At 34.7% G+C, this 13,714-nt stretch overlaps 1 long non-coding RNA gene across 1 annotated transcript in view; it reads right to left on the bottom strand.

Moving 5' to 3' along the window:
* The window catches only part of LOC144370100 (uncharacterized), a 32,873-nt gene extending 19,679 nt beyond the window's left edge, over window positions 1-13,194 (bottom strand). The window contains exon 1 of the long non-coding RNA XR_013430040.1: window positions 12,935-13,194. This is a non-coding gene — a long non-coding RNA (uncharacterized LOC144370100). The remainder of the gene's footprint in view (window positions 1-12,934) is intronic.
* Window positions 13,195-13,714: the final 520 nt, after the last annotated feature.

A 13,714-nucleotide genomic window follows, 5' to 3' on the forward strand; every position in this document is an offset into this window, starting at 1 on the left:
AACAGTGCAGAGATTTCTGTAAAAATTTTGGCCCCGCAAGTACTTAACAATAGGCCAATGAAATCAAGGAGCAAATACAAGGCATAGAGCCTCACTGAATCTCTCTGGACACCAAATAATTGTAAGAAAAGTAGGATGAATTAAAGCGAGATAGGAGATTTTAGATAGGTCATGGAAAAATTTCCCATCTGTCTTGAATTCATGAGATGGACAGATAGAGACTGATTCCAGAATTTGGTGATGTCACAGGGCAAAACAGAGCAGAGGAGGGTAGAGGCAGCACAGGACAGAACACTGGACCATAGCACAATATATCCCCAGTTTATATGGATTTGTTTACAAACATGAGTTTAAGGAGCAGGTTTTTGTGCCATGCCTGGGAATTATCTGAAGAGAATAGCAAGATGCAAGTTACAAAGGATCCTGAGTCTAGAAAAAGATTTATTCTAGAAGCTGATGACTTTTCAAGAACTTTGGAAAAGCTCTTGTTTTGTTCATGTGATGTTTAGATGCTAGATGAAGATACATTTAGCTGGCACCGAGTGAATTTTCTCTGCTAGATGGATACTGGATATAAGCTTCCTGTGTCCCCACTACCTAGGGAGGGTCTGGTCCAATGACCAGATGCATCATCTATACTAGAATTCCAGCGAATACATATAGGGAGGGGCTTGGTTTGAACCCCTTTTGAATCTAGTGTTTGTAGATTTATGATCCAAATGCAAGGTTTTGGCCTATAATGTCTAAGTGATTCCTAATGATCTTTATAAATTATTTTAAGCTAAATGTTATAACTTGGAAAATCTCTGATCTCAGATGGCTTTAATCCTTTCCCTAAGTGAGGAGATCAATGTGTCTATTTTAAACTCTAGCAAAAAAATTCAATCCCAACAGTTTCCTTCAACTATCTCTATGGATGAGTATAATTTTCTTGTTAATCAGCAGGAAATGAGAAAGAGAGTATTAATTTTATGAAGTACTTGGCAATCCTTGCATGACACTTTGGAAAAGAATTATAAATATCATTAACACTACTAAATTAGATGCTTTAAATTACAGTTGTGGTTAATTACCTTACATATTGACAAAATTATCACAGCTGGGTATTTTAAACATCACCCTTGATGTACAGTACATATCATTTAATGTAGCATATTGACTTTTCAAAACAGTTTTTTTTTTTCCCCTTTGGTTCTTTCATAAACTTTAGAAATTCTAGTCCCAAGAACTTATAAGCATGTTCTTGGTTTGTTTTACCTTTATATAGTTCTCCTATTAAAATCAGTTGCTTTGGGCCAAGCCGGTAAAATATTATTCAGATTTCAAGAGGGACTTAGTGACAGGGAGGAGCTGGCTGTGGCATGAGGACTTAAAAGTTACACAGGCGAGGCCAAGTATTAGAATGCCTTTTGAAATCTTGCACTTGAAATTCTGTCTGTTCAAAATTTTACAGTATCCGAGTCCATGAAATGAGTGTTTGGTATAGCTGACAAAACAACAAACAAACAAAAAATCCTGCATAATTTAAATTTCTCCTGAAGGCTTCACTTCAACTCAGTGAAAGATTTTAAGTCCATTTTTCCTGAACTTGTCTGGAATCTCCCTATTCCATAATTAGGATCTTTTATTTCAACTTTATTTTTGTTTACTTCCTTTATTATTTTCAAAGCAAATTTTCTGTATTTTTCATCATTTAATTACATCAAGTAAAACAGCGTTAACTATACTTAATTGATTAATTTCACAAAGATTCATGGATTCATAATTATTAGTAAAATACTCACGACCCTGAGGGTTATGAAGAAATGAACCAGAGGTGGGTAACTCCCAATTCCAGGGCACTGTTTCCCCCTCCACTGTGCTGTTAAAGGAGGAAGTTTGTAAAGATCCACACATGAATGACCCTGAATCGTGCAGGAACACTAACAAGAAGTTTATAAAGACAGAAGGAATGTCACTGCAAGCCCATGGTGACTCTATACTGCTGTATAATGTAAGATACTCAGGTCACCGGCGGCATGAGATTGAAACCAAAGTAATTTTATTTTTCAGGGGCGAAGGAGCTTTCTTTTTAATTCTTGAATAAATAACTATATCCATATTAGTAACTGTAGAAGAATACAATGAGATTGAATTAAAGATAATACTCTAAAGTGGCATTTGGTCTTATTCTATTTCTATTACTACTCTTTTCTTGACTGTATAACTTATATACATCACTTAAAATGGAGTTCAATTTTGTAATTTGTGAATGAATTAAAAGTATGAAATTTTCTTGGAAAATGCATTAAATTCGTGTTTTTTTTTTTAAATACAGGCAAGTTCGTATTATCTCTGTGAGAATTTAAAAGAAAACAAATAACTTTTGGAGGATTATTCACCATAATTATATAACTAAATACAAGACTAACTTCTGTCAGAGGACTAGAAGATTGAAATTTCAATTTAAAAAATAAAATTTGTAGTTCAATGAGGTATGTATACACTTGATATTTATTATCCTAAATTATCAATAAACTACAGTATGTTGAAGTTAATAGAATTTATGAAACATGACACTATTTTTTTTTCTGTTTGGAACCAGGGTGTTGAATGCAGGGGTATTCAACCACTAAGCCACATTCCCCAGCTCTATTTTGTATTTTATTTAGAGACAGGGTCTCACTAAGTTGCTTAGTGCCTCCCTGTTGCTGAGGCTGGCTTTGAACTCAAGATCTTCCTATCTCAGGCTCCATAGCCACTGGAATTACAGGTGTGCGCCATTAAGCCCTGCACATTTCACTCTTTTTGAAATTGCATTCTAAGTTATTGAATTCTAATTCTAATATTAATAATTGTTAATATTACCTGCATTAGCAAAATAATTTAACTGACTCGAGGGACCGGATAGATTTTGCAAATATCCAAAATGTCTATTAAGATCTTTAAAGAGGATTCATTTGTACAATGTACATTAAACTTGTTTTTCTCTTGATTTAAAAATTTTTGTCATTTTAATTGTAATCTGAAAGGCCCATAGTGGTAAGCTTCCTCTCTGTGAGATTTTCTTTGCTCTGCTTTAATTTTATCCCACACATTTATGTTTCTTTCTTTTTTGGCATAGGGAGAGTTTTAGACTGAGCTACATTCCTGGACTTATATATTTTTTTTGAGACACTGTCTCACTAAGTTGGTGGGGGTCTTGCTATGTTGCCAGGCAACTGGGCCTCCAACTTGTAACCCTCCTACCTCAGCCTCACAAGTACCTGAGATCGTAGGTTTGCACCACCAGTCCTGGCTATGTTGCTTGATTATCATTTACTTTTAAGTGTATCTAATAACTATTGAGATGCATTTTTAATCCATGGTTAAGTAGATGTGTTACTAATTGCTCGGTGACTGGAAATTTTAAGTTTATTTCATTACCTGCTTGCTCCAAATTCCATTCTGACTGCACCACACATTCTGCATGATCGCAAGCTTTTGAAATTCGTAATACCTTTTGTGCTGTCTAGCATATTGTCCATTGGGTTAAATTTTGTAACATTAAATGAAATAAAGTAATTTGTGTCATTTTTGAGCATAGTGGCCCAGGTGTTCATGACATGGGGTTTAATACACGGGTTCTGATCTGATCCTCTGCTTGATGGGCTGCTTTTTCTCTCTGCCTCTGAGAGAGGTGTTACCAAGTAACACCTTTGTTCTCTTCATATTTATTGTTTTCTTTATAGTTATGTTATTTATCTGATAGAGATTTGGTATTCTGATGTTTTCTTCTGAGTCACATTGAAGCCAGAATTAGACAAGGCAGATAGGCAAGGGTTGGATGCAGAGAATGGAGGAAGGAAAATGTTAATTCCTTCACATCCCTTCCTCCACCCGTATCAAGATGACCTACCCCTGCTCCAAGCTATTGCTAAGCTAATGGCCTAGACACATACCCAGGAAGGAGAGAGATAAGGGGAAGAGAGCAGGAGGACAAAGGAAGCCCATGATACATAAAAAGCCCAAAAGCCCTCACTTCTTGGGACACCAGGATACCAGCTATGCCTCCTTCTTCCTCCCAGAAAAAGTTTATGTTACCCTTTTTAAATAAACCCTGCTGTACATGCTTGTCATGCAATGCTTCTCTAATGCTATGATTCAACATGTGAGGGAGCAGAACTTGTCACGAGTAACCAGTGGTATCGACATTACCATACAAATATACATCTTCTCTCCATAGACCAACGTTATAACTATATAGTTTCACACTGTTGTCACAGAATGCTGGTTTTCGTCATCCTTTTGCTTTTAATTTTTTTTTATGCATTGTGCTTACAGTATGTTTCTTATGCAACCTAGACATATTAGGTTTTATTGAACTATTCATTACGATTAAATGGCATGTCATTACTAGTATATCTATGCTGCCATCTTCCTCTTACAGCTTATTTTCTTATTGATTCATTTCATTTTGCTCATTTCATTTCCTCCTTTTCACTACTTTTTAGACATATTTTTGGACACTTAAATATTTCCCTTTAATGAATTGGTGCTAATGCTTTTTTAAAAAATTATTTATTTTGAATCTAGGTATTACATTATACATCCTTACCTTACTATAGTCTAAATTATTTCTTTACAATTTCCACAACATTTTGTGTTGGTATCTTTAAACCACTATGCACACTGACTTTGTATACAGTTGGATGTATCTGGGAAATAGTTGTGTACGTAAATGTGCAATTTTACAACAATGTGACTATTGTTTCCTAAAGTTTCTATTTATTATGTTTACTCACTTATTTACATTTTTGTTACCTCCTACAATTTTATTGTTGTACATAATTTTATTTTCCATTTACTTGAAGAATTCCTATTTGAGTGTCTTTAACAACAGACATGACATTAATACACCAAATAAGTTTTGTTCTGTTTCTGCAAAACTATTTATTACATCATCATTGGGGAGTGTATTTTTGCTAGGTGTTACTGCTAAAACTGCAATCATCTGTCTGCTTTTACTGTCTATTTCTTCTCTTCAGTTATTCTCCTATATTCTTCTGTCTTTACATATGTAGTGATTCTCAATAGGTGCTGACATTATATATGAAGAATGAAAAAGACTCCAGAATTTTCTCAACACAGAGAATGAGTCCTTTCTTTATTATACAGATGTGCTGAAAGGGTAGTTCTGTGAGCCTAGTTCAGATTGGGCTTGATTGCATCCAGGTTCCAGTTTCAATAAAACTTAACCTTTCTGCTGAGTTTTAATAGCAGGAACAGTGCTTCCAGGTTTTTGATTGAAAGAGCAGACTCCTCCAGCCCTGGGAGAACACAGTTTAATTTCAAAATTCCAAAGGACTAAACTGACCTTTTCAGCTTCCTGGTCTATGGAGTCTCAACATTTGCCAAAATGCACCTACATTTGAAAAATGAATATGTAGACCAACGAAAACAATTGAACATATTTGGCAGGAACTATTAAAAAAAGCCAAGGAATGATTTACCAATTGTTCTGGGAGCACCTCTGTGAATGTATTTACTTCACCATAAATATAGATGAAACATTTTGTAAAGTCAAAGGAAATGAAGATATAAATGCTAAATTTACATAGACCATTTAAGCATCACAGGGTAAAATTATGCAATGAAAAGTCTCTAAAAAACAATTTTCCAGCTATTTAGCTTTAAGCAATGTCATGAAAATCGAGTCATCTCATATAGAATACCTACCAAGTGCAAGGGAGTATGTGCATGTGCATTAATTTTCTGCATGTGCAAGCCCCTGGGCACTACCAGGTAACACACTATCTGCTAATGTTAGAAACTCTTACCTACTCTTTCATCTGTGAGGCAACAGGTATTACCATTTTGATTCAATGAAAAAAATCCTGCTTAACATTTAAAAATACAGATAAAATCGGTAAATTAAAGACGGAGAAAACAGTGGCTACTCAGAAAATACATATAAAAAGTAGTATAATTTAAAGTGAATTGTCTCTTATTTTAAGAAGAAAAATAGTTCTAAATAATGTAAATGATTTTATTTAAGTTATATGCTTTAGTAATGATGTCTAAAATAAAAAAAATGTTTACTGACAGAATATATGGACAATTTAATAAGGTTACTTATATCCACTTATAAAAATGGATCAAAAGCAAATTGTGATACAATGTCTTAAAAACTATCAGGGAAACATACCAACTTAAATCTTCATCAAGATATGTAATAAAGTTTAAAGACAAACAGCAATAATTGTCCTTGACTGTAAAGATATTTGCGAGTAATTGGAAGCAAGAGAATTGCTTTCTATAGATAATACATCTGGTAAATAACATACAAATTTAACATGCTTTGTGGAAGTGGTATTTATATATATATATTTAGTTGTAGTTGGACATTGATTTATTTTTATTTGGTACTGAGGATCGAACCCAGTGCTTTGCACATGCTAGACAAATACTCTACCACTAAACCACAGCACCAGTCCTGAAAGTGGTATTTTTTTTAACTGTAACTATGTTCTAAAACATTGCAGTTTAATCAGTCTATGTGCCACTGCAAGTAAAGCCCCACCCTCTTTTTTTGTCAATTTAGCATAGAATTACCTTACTGAGAGTTCAGTTTCTATACTGGATTGAGAAAAAAAAATAATAATCTTTCTAAACACGGGGTCAGATTTTGTTAAGTTACTTGAAAAATTCTAGCAACTTTAAAAACATTTTAAAAAAACTTTCCATTTTATTCTGATCTTATTTAGTTTTCTATCAAATGAGAAAAAAAACTTCAGAGATTGAATAGATTCTACAATTTTTATGTAAAGAAACCATTTGCATATTATAGAATATTTTGATAAGTTCATTTTTCCTGATATCCTCTATAAAGGTAGTATAGAATTTGGAAAAAAAGTAATTTATAAGCTAGATTATGGAGTATGCCAATGAAGACTATAGTTTACAGCTTCTCTTTAATAGAAATGGCTTGTTCCAGATAGCTACTATTGGCTTTGCATGGTTTCTGGAATTGCCAACAGAAAAATCTCTTTTATGCAAGTTTATTTACTTGTTAACTAAAAATCCTTAGCAAAAAGGGAAATGAGTATTCTCAGGAGAATCAACATGATAATCTAATCAAATACAGATTCAGAACAAATTCCACAGCTATTCATTCATTTATCAAATGCATCTTTCATCTATTATATACATGAAGTCAAGCAGGAGGCCAAGGTAAGAAGAAGAAAGCACAGTTCCCATCTAAAGTAACAACCATTCAAAATGAATGAGAGACAAGTAAACAATTATGGAAATATTCTGATGTAAAATTTCATCCTGCACCTTGGAAATAAGCTCTTCTACCTTATAGATACCAACTCTTACAAACAGAAAAAAATGAATTAAAAAGCCAAATCTTCACCAGAATCGGAGAGACACTGATACTTAATGCAATGCAAATTAACTTGGGTGGAGAGATTATAATCTAGGGCCAGGTACTACTCCAAATGGAAACATGGCAAATTTATACATGTGACGGATAGGAAAAAACCTCTGCCCTCCTTTGACCGGCTTTTCCCTGGCTCATAGTCTTTATAAAATAGGAAATAAAAATAAGGGAAGTATTTTTGTTTTGGTGTGATGGCTTGTTTTTATTTTTACTATTTCTTTTTAGAATTGATCCAGAGGCATTTAACCACCAAGCCACATCCTCAGTCTTTTTTTTTTTTTTTTTTTTTTTTTTTGAGGCAGGGTCTAAGTTGTTGAGGCTGGCTTTGAACTTGAAATCCCCCTACCTTAGCCTTCAGAATCCCTAGAATTATAGGCATGAGCCGCTGCACTCATACTAACTTTCAAAATGATGAAGGCTTATTTTGAAAGGGAAGGAACTACTGATTAGACAATGTCAATGGACATCTACCACATGAGCATATTTTAAATATAATGGAAAAAATCTGACTTTATTTTTTATAGTAAGCAACTTTAATCAAAAGCATGAAAGTCAAAGGAGAAGGAAATGCTCAGAATGCAGGTAGGTTGTAAAAGCACAGGAGACTGGGGAACGGTGAACCTTCTGTATGACAGAAGATTGCAAGACTCTGCATTTGTCTAATGCTACAACTCCATGATACAAAGGTTATATTTTAAAGTGCACAAATTTAAAAAATCCTCCGCAGGTTCTTGTAATCCCCAAATTGAATGAAAATTGTAAGAGATAAGTATGTAGGTATGTTGGATGGATGACCCAAGCCTGCAAGAGGGGTGAAGGGGATCAGTGCTGATGTAAGTAATTTTGGAAATGAGTGCATCCTGTAATACTGGACAAAATAGCTGTCCACCAGCACTGTGCTCTAGTGGAGGAAGTTGTTTACACCCAGGGTGCTTGGGTAGTGACTGGAAATCTCATTACACATTTATTGGAATAGAATAATTAAGTAAAAGAAAGGTGGGGGGTTGGAATCAAGATGGGAGTGAGAGGTAACAGACAAGCAATGACTAGAATGATCCATTTGGTATTGGAGACATAAGTAAAAATGTCTGTTTAGCTTAATAAAAATACAGATGGTAACATTTAGAAATATTTAGACATGCCTTTATATGTTTAGTATATACACATATTTTCTTGCTGTCAGTTAAGAGAGTCTAGCAGTAATGATAACTCAGTAGCAGCCAGAACCTTGTTTTTTAATACCATTCTCAAATAAAAGGAGTCAAGATGCTTTGGAGAAATCACAAACACTAGGATTAGGCCAAGAGGTGTAGAAGATGAGCCTGGAGGGATCCGTAGTTCTAGACAGTAAGTGGTAAAAAGCTAACGTGCTGTTGTTGATAAATGAATCAATGAATGAATTAAAATAAATAAATGGGAAGGGAACAAATGACCCCTATAGAAGTATTAACAAGTGTCAATGATATATATAAATATAATTCGGCAATTAATTATTTTTTGAATATATTATGTTTAATGAAAATATAGAATTTGCATAGCCTTTCAGAAGTGACTAAATGGATTTTGATCAAAATGAATACTTATAAATAAATCCTACACAACATTGTAACATTCACTCATAATTATGTATCTTTATTAAATAGGGTTCTTGGTTGCATGCAATAGAAATTTAAATTAATATAGTTTAGGCATTAAAGGGACTTCTTTATCACACATAACCATGATATTATCCATATCTTCAGATTAACAATATTTTTTACTGGAAAAATTGATTTGTGCAAACTCTAATAAAGAAATGAAAAGAAAATTTTATTATAGAACATCTTAGACACACAACATAGAATTTTATTTGTTTATATACTTGTAAAAATATGTCCTTATGCCCTGGTAGTTTACTATGAATTAATTGTTTTCTATGGTAGTAGTTTAATTAAAAAACAATATTTTGCACTATTCATTTAACAATATGAGTATATTATTAATTAAAATTCAATTAGCTTTAAAATAATTGGAATTAAAGATATAATCCATATATTTATGATTTAAAATATTACACTTTCAGATATATTTTGAAAGCAGTATGTCAGACTTACTTTCTGAAAATAGCTGATAATTCATTATTAGAAAACCAAAAAACTGAACGTGTTTAAAAATATTGAAATACTTTTCATTAGTTTCTTTTTCCTTTTTTTTTTTCTTGCAGATGATCCAAAACACATCTCGTAATCCAAATATCAACATCAAAGGCCCAGGGACATATACTTGCAGGCTTACATGCCACTTCTGTGCTTCTTAGCAACTTAAACATTTGTTTTCTCTAAGCCAATCCCTAAATAAATCAAATTTCAATATATAATGAAAATATACATATCTAACAGCATTCATCTACTCTTTTTATCTCATTTTCTTGACTCTGTTTAATTTTTCCTAATACTAGTTACATTCAAAATAAAACAGAGGAAAGGAAACTTACTAGCATTTTAAGAAAATCTCCAGTAGCAGAACTTAATTATATGGCACAATGGCAGTTAAAAATCCTGAAAATGGTGGTCTAAGTTGATCCCCAATCTCCGTCCCTGGGTATACACCACTGATACTATCCCTTCTCCTTGGTGTGCTGAGAAACTGAGCCTGCTGGATGCCTCTCCTGGGCTTAGGTTGCTTTATATGGAAACTGACTGGATTTGTCAGATACAGTGAAGGACTGAAATCAGTTGATTTGAATGAAAAGGGTTATGATCCTGGGTGAGCCAGTGGGACCAGGCCCTTCCTAATGAGGTTGGAAGTGAGGATAACACAGCCTGTCTGCTGTTGACCTTGAGAAAGCAACTTGCCATGAATGCCAAGGTCACAAGGCAATGCTTCTGTTCAAAAATCTGAGGAAACAAGAGCAGATTGCTCCCCAGTCAAGCCTCTCTGTGGCAGAGTCTGGCTGACACCTTGATTTCAGCCACCTGAGGCCCCAGCCAAGGAACCAGCTGAGCAGCATCCACCTTTCTGTTCCATGGAGTCTGAGTCTGAAATAAATGTTTTTATAAGCTACTGAGTTAGTGTTAATTTTTTAATGCAGTTGTAGAAAATTAATCCAAAATAAATAATAGAATGGCTGAATAACATTTCTGTTTAATATTTATAGATATACTATATCTAAAGTATATGTACTTGTGCATTAAAGTCAGAGAAGAACATTTTGACCATAAATAGCATTTCAATGTAGTAAAACTGATTCTCACAGGCAGCTGGTCAGGGCTGGGTCAGGTTGCTGTTAGGTAAAGGAAAACCATGGGAGGGAAGGTGTGTATGGGCTGCCACTGTCACCAGGTAAGGCTATTAAGCTGGGATCTTTTACAAAGCAGTAAGGGTCCTTGTCCAGCACAAGGTAAAAGCACAACATAGCTTTTACCTAAACATTATATCCTTTTGTGATTACTGAGAGGTTGTCAGAGACAGTCAGCCCCTGTCCCACACTCTTGACCTGCTACAGCCCCCTGTCCTGGAGTTTTGTTCAAGTTCTCTGACAGGAGTTAGTGTCCATTTTGATCTTGACATAAGGAAGTCCAACTAGGCGGAAATGGAAATACTGATGAGTTTAATCTGTAGAGTAAGCAAAGCTGTTCATGTTAGCCTAGGAGTGCAGCAAGCATCAGAATTCTCTAAGGAAGGACCAGATAAGGTACATATCAGAGGAAATCAGGAAGAAGAGTTGCTTAGGGTGACCATCGGGAATATTTCTGTTAAATAACATGACTTCTGTGATCAGGTTATGATTTGGGATTGTGATCATGACTTGGGGTTAAAGGCAATTTAATATGCTCAGTTTCTGCCCTGCACCACCAGGGCTCCCCATACCTATGGTACCAGCAGGGAGGTGCTCCTTCCTCCTTCCACGTTTCTGAACTGAGGTTCACATGCCTTCTTGCCTCCTCCACTCTGCTCTTCACTCAAACATGGAAACTATTTTACAACATCCCTCTTCTGAAACTCTAATCCAAAACCACTGGGATGAGGTTGCCACTCTCTCCTTAACTCTGTGACATTAGCTTATCTAGTTTCCTTCTCTTTTGGCATCTTTTGTTGACCCCACTCCCACAGAGAATGATAACCTTACTAATTGGCTTTTGAATCACCTGTCGCTAATAGAAACACAAATATTAGTAATTAGTCATAAATACTCACAGCAATGTTTTTATTTAAATACTCAAAGACTTTTCCCATGGCCAGATTTTTAGTATTTTTTTTATTTTCTTTCTGAGGAAGAAAGGGATTTCTAATTTTTCATTGATTTAAAATATTATGTATCTGAATAGTTCATTTTTTACCGAAATAAGCAACCATGATTTCATAATTCTAAGTTTTTGATGATTTAAAAAAAATATTCTCATCTGTACAAATGTTTTGCTGCGGCATTTCACATTTTTAATAAAAATATAGAATACATAAGGAAAAAACACACTAATAAGGGCTTAGACTCACAGAGCCTTTTGTATTTACAGTCTAGATGAGTGAATTTTTAAAGCAAGCACATTGATCTTTAAACTCTCATTCTCCTTCTCTCAGGCCATTATCGTCCCCACTTCCCTATCCGTTGCCTCTTTGCTCCACGTAATGACTGCAAACACACTTTTCTCCACTACTCAAACAAAACTTACCTTTTCAGAGGAGATTTCCCTCATGGCCTAAAAAGTAATTGCTTTTTTAATCTCTGTCAATCTCATGAAGATAAAATGTTGCTACTTGAATAATTCATTCTCTTAAGATTATTTACAATTTAAAAAAGCATTGCAGAAAATGTCTTTTACCCAAAGGAAAGAGTCCTTAACGGTGGAAATTTTAGCTCAGCTGAGTTGGGTTTCAGGATTAGAAAAGAGGCACTTCAAACCGTATTTCTCGGGCTATCTATCAAGCTCTAGTTCATGTGATACTAGTCCTTTATATATCTAAAAAAGTCTTTGCCATTCACGGGAGGTTTGCTTTTAAATTTCCAAAATGTTCTTTCTTGTACTTTTCATCATCACATTCCATTCTACTTCTTTAGAACTCTTTTAGTACATTTTTTAGTCAATTTGAAAAACACCCATTCATCCATCCATTCATTCTTCAGCCTGAGAAACCCTTTCCCTTAACTTGCTGCATTGGTTTTATTTCCAGTCCTGTAATTATGTTTAATACTTTCTTGAAATGCCTCAGAATTGCACATTTTACAGTAATGAATCATAGACTGGGATATGCACTCTGAAAATGAACAGATGATATTGCATATGAGGAATTTAGCATATTAAATTTATGTTTATATGTTGATTAAAAACAAATGCATATCTACAGGGGTGGTGACCTCTTGCCTCCATATTCATATAGCCAGCCGCCCATCACTATCAAAGTAGATTATTAATAGGTATTTCATACTTGCTGTTTTTTTTTTTTTTTAGCAAATCAGAATCTCCCCTGCCACACCCTTTACTGCTTCTCCACAGCCAACAAACTGTTTTCCCCAGACTTCCTCATTTCAGCAAATGGAAATTTCATACTTACATTGCTCATGCCAAGAATGTGTCTACATTGTTCTTTTCTGTTTCTCTCATATCCCATGATGAATAAGAAAATCTTGTCATTTTACCTTCAGAATTGATTCACATTCTGCTTGCTTTCTTCCTACTGCATCTTCTCCTAATGTTTATGCGACAAACAGCCTCATTTCTGATCCATATTATTGAAATAGCTCCCTACTTACTCTCCAAGACCTACCCTTGATACATTTCTATCCCATGACAAGCCGTCTTCCTTTCAAAACACTTGCTTGCCCAATGATTTCCATTTAAAACAGCTGATTTAATGTCTTTGCCTAATAGCTCCATAGTCTGCATGACTGAGAGGATTTTGTTCCTATTGACTTTTTGCCTTACTATAGGTGGTATATTCCTGTTTTCTGCACAACTAGCAGTACTTGCTTTGGGATTGCAGACACTGCAACTCAGATCTTCCTGAGGCATTAGATTTCTCCACCCAGTTTCTCTAACTAGGCTGAGCTTTAATCCTGAAAATAATTAAATTACATGGAAACAATTTGATTTTTTTTTAACTAGATCTTTTACTAGAGATTAAACCCAGGTGCACTTAGCCACAAGTCACATCCCCAGCACTCCCACCCCGCCCACTTTTTTTTTTTTTTTTTTTTGAGACAAGCCTCACTAAATTGCTTAGGATCTCACTCATTTGCTGAGGCTGGCCTTGAACTTGTGATTCTCCTGCCTCAGCCTCCAGAGTCGCTGAGATTACAGGTATGGCTAGTTTGATCATTTTGAGATATGTCTT

The sequence above is a fragment of the Ictidomys tridecemlineatus genome, chromosome 13, assembly GCF_052094955.1.
Source record: "Ictidomys tridecemlineatus isolate mIctTri1 chromosome 13, mIctTri1.hap1, whole genome shotgun sequence".
Classification (NCBI taxonomy): Eukaryota; Metazoa; Chordata; class Mammalia; order Rodentia; family Sciuridae; genus Ictidomys; species Ictidomys tridecemlineatus.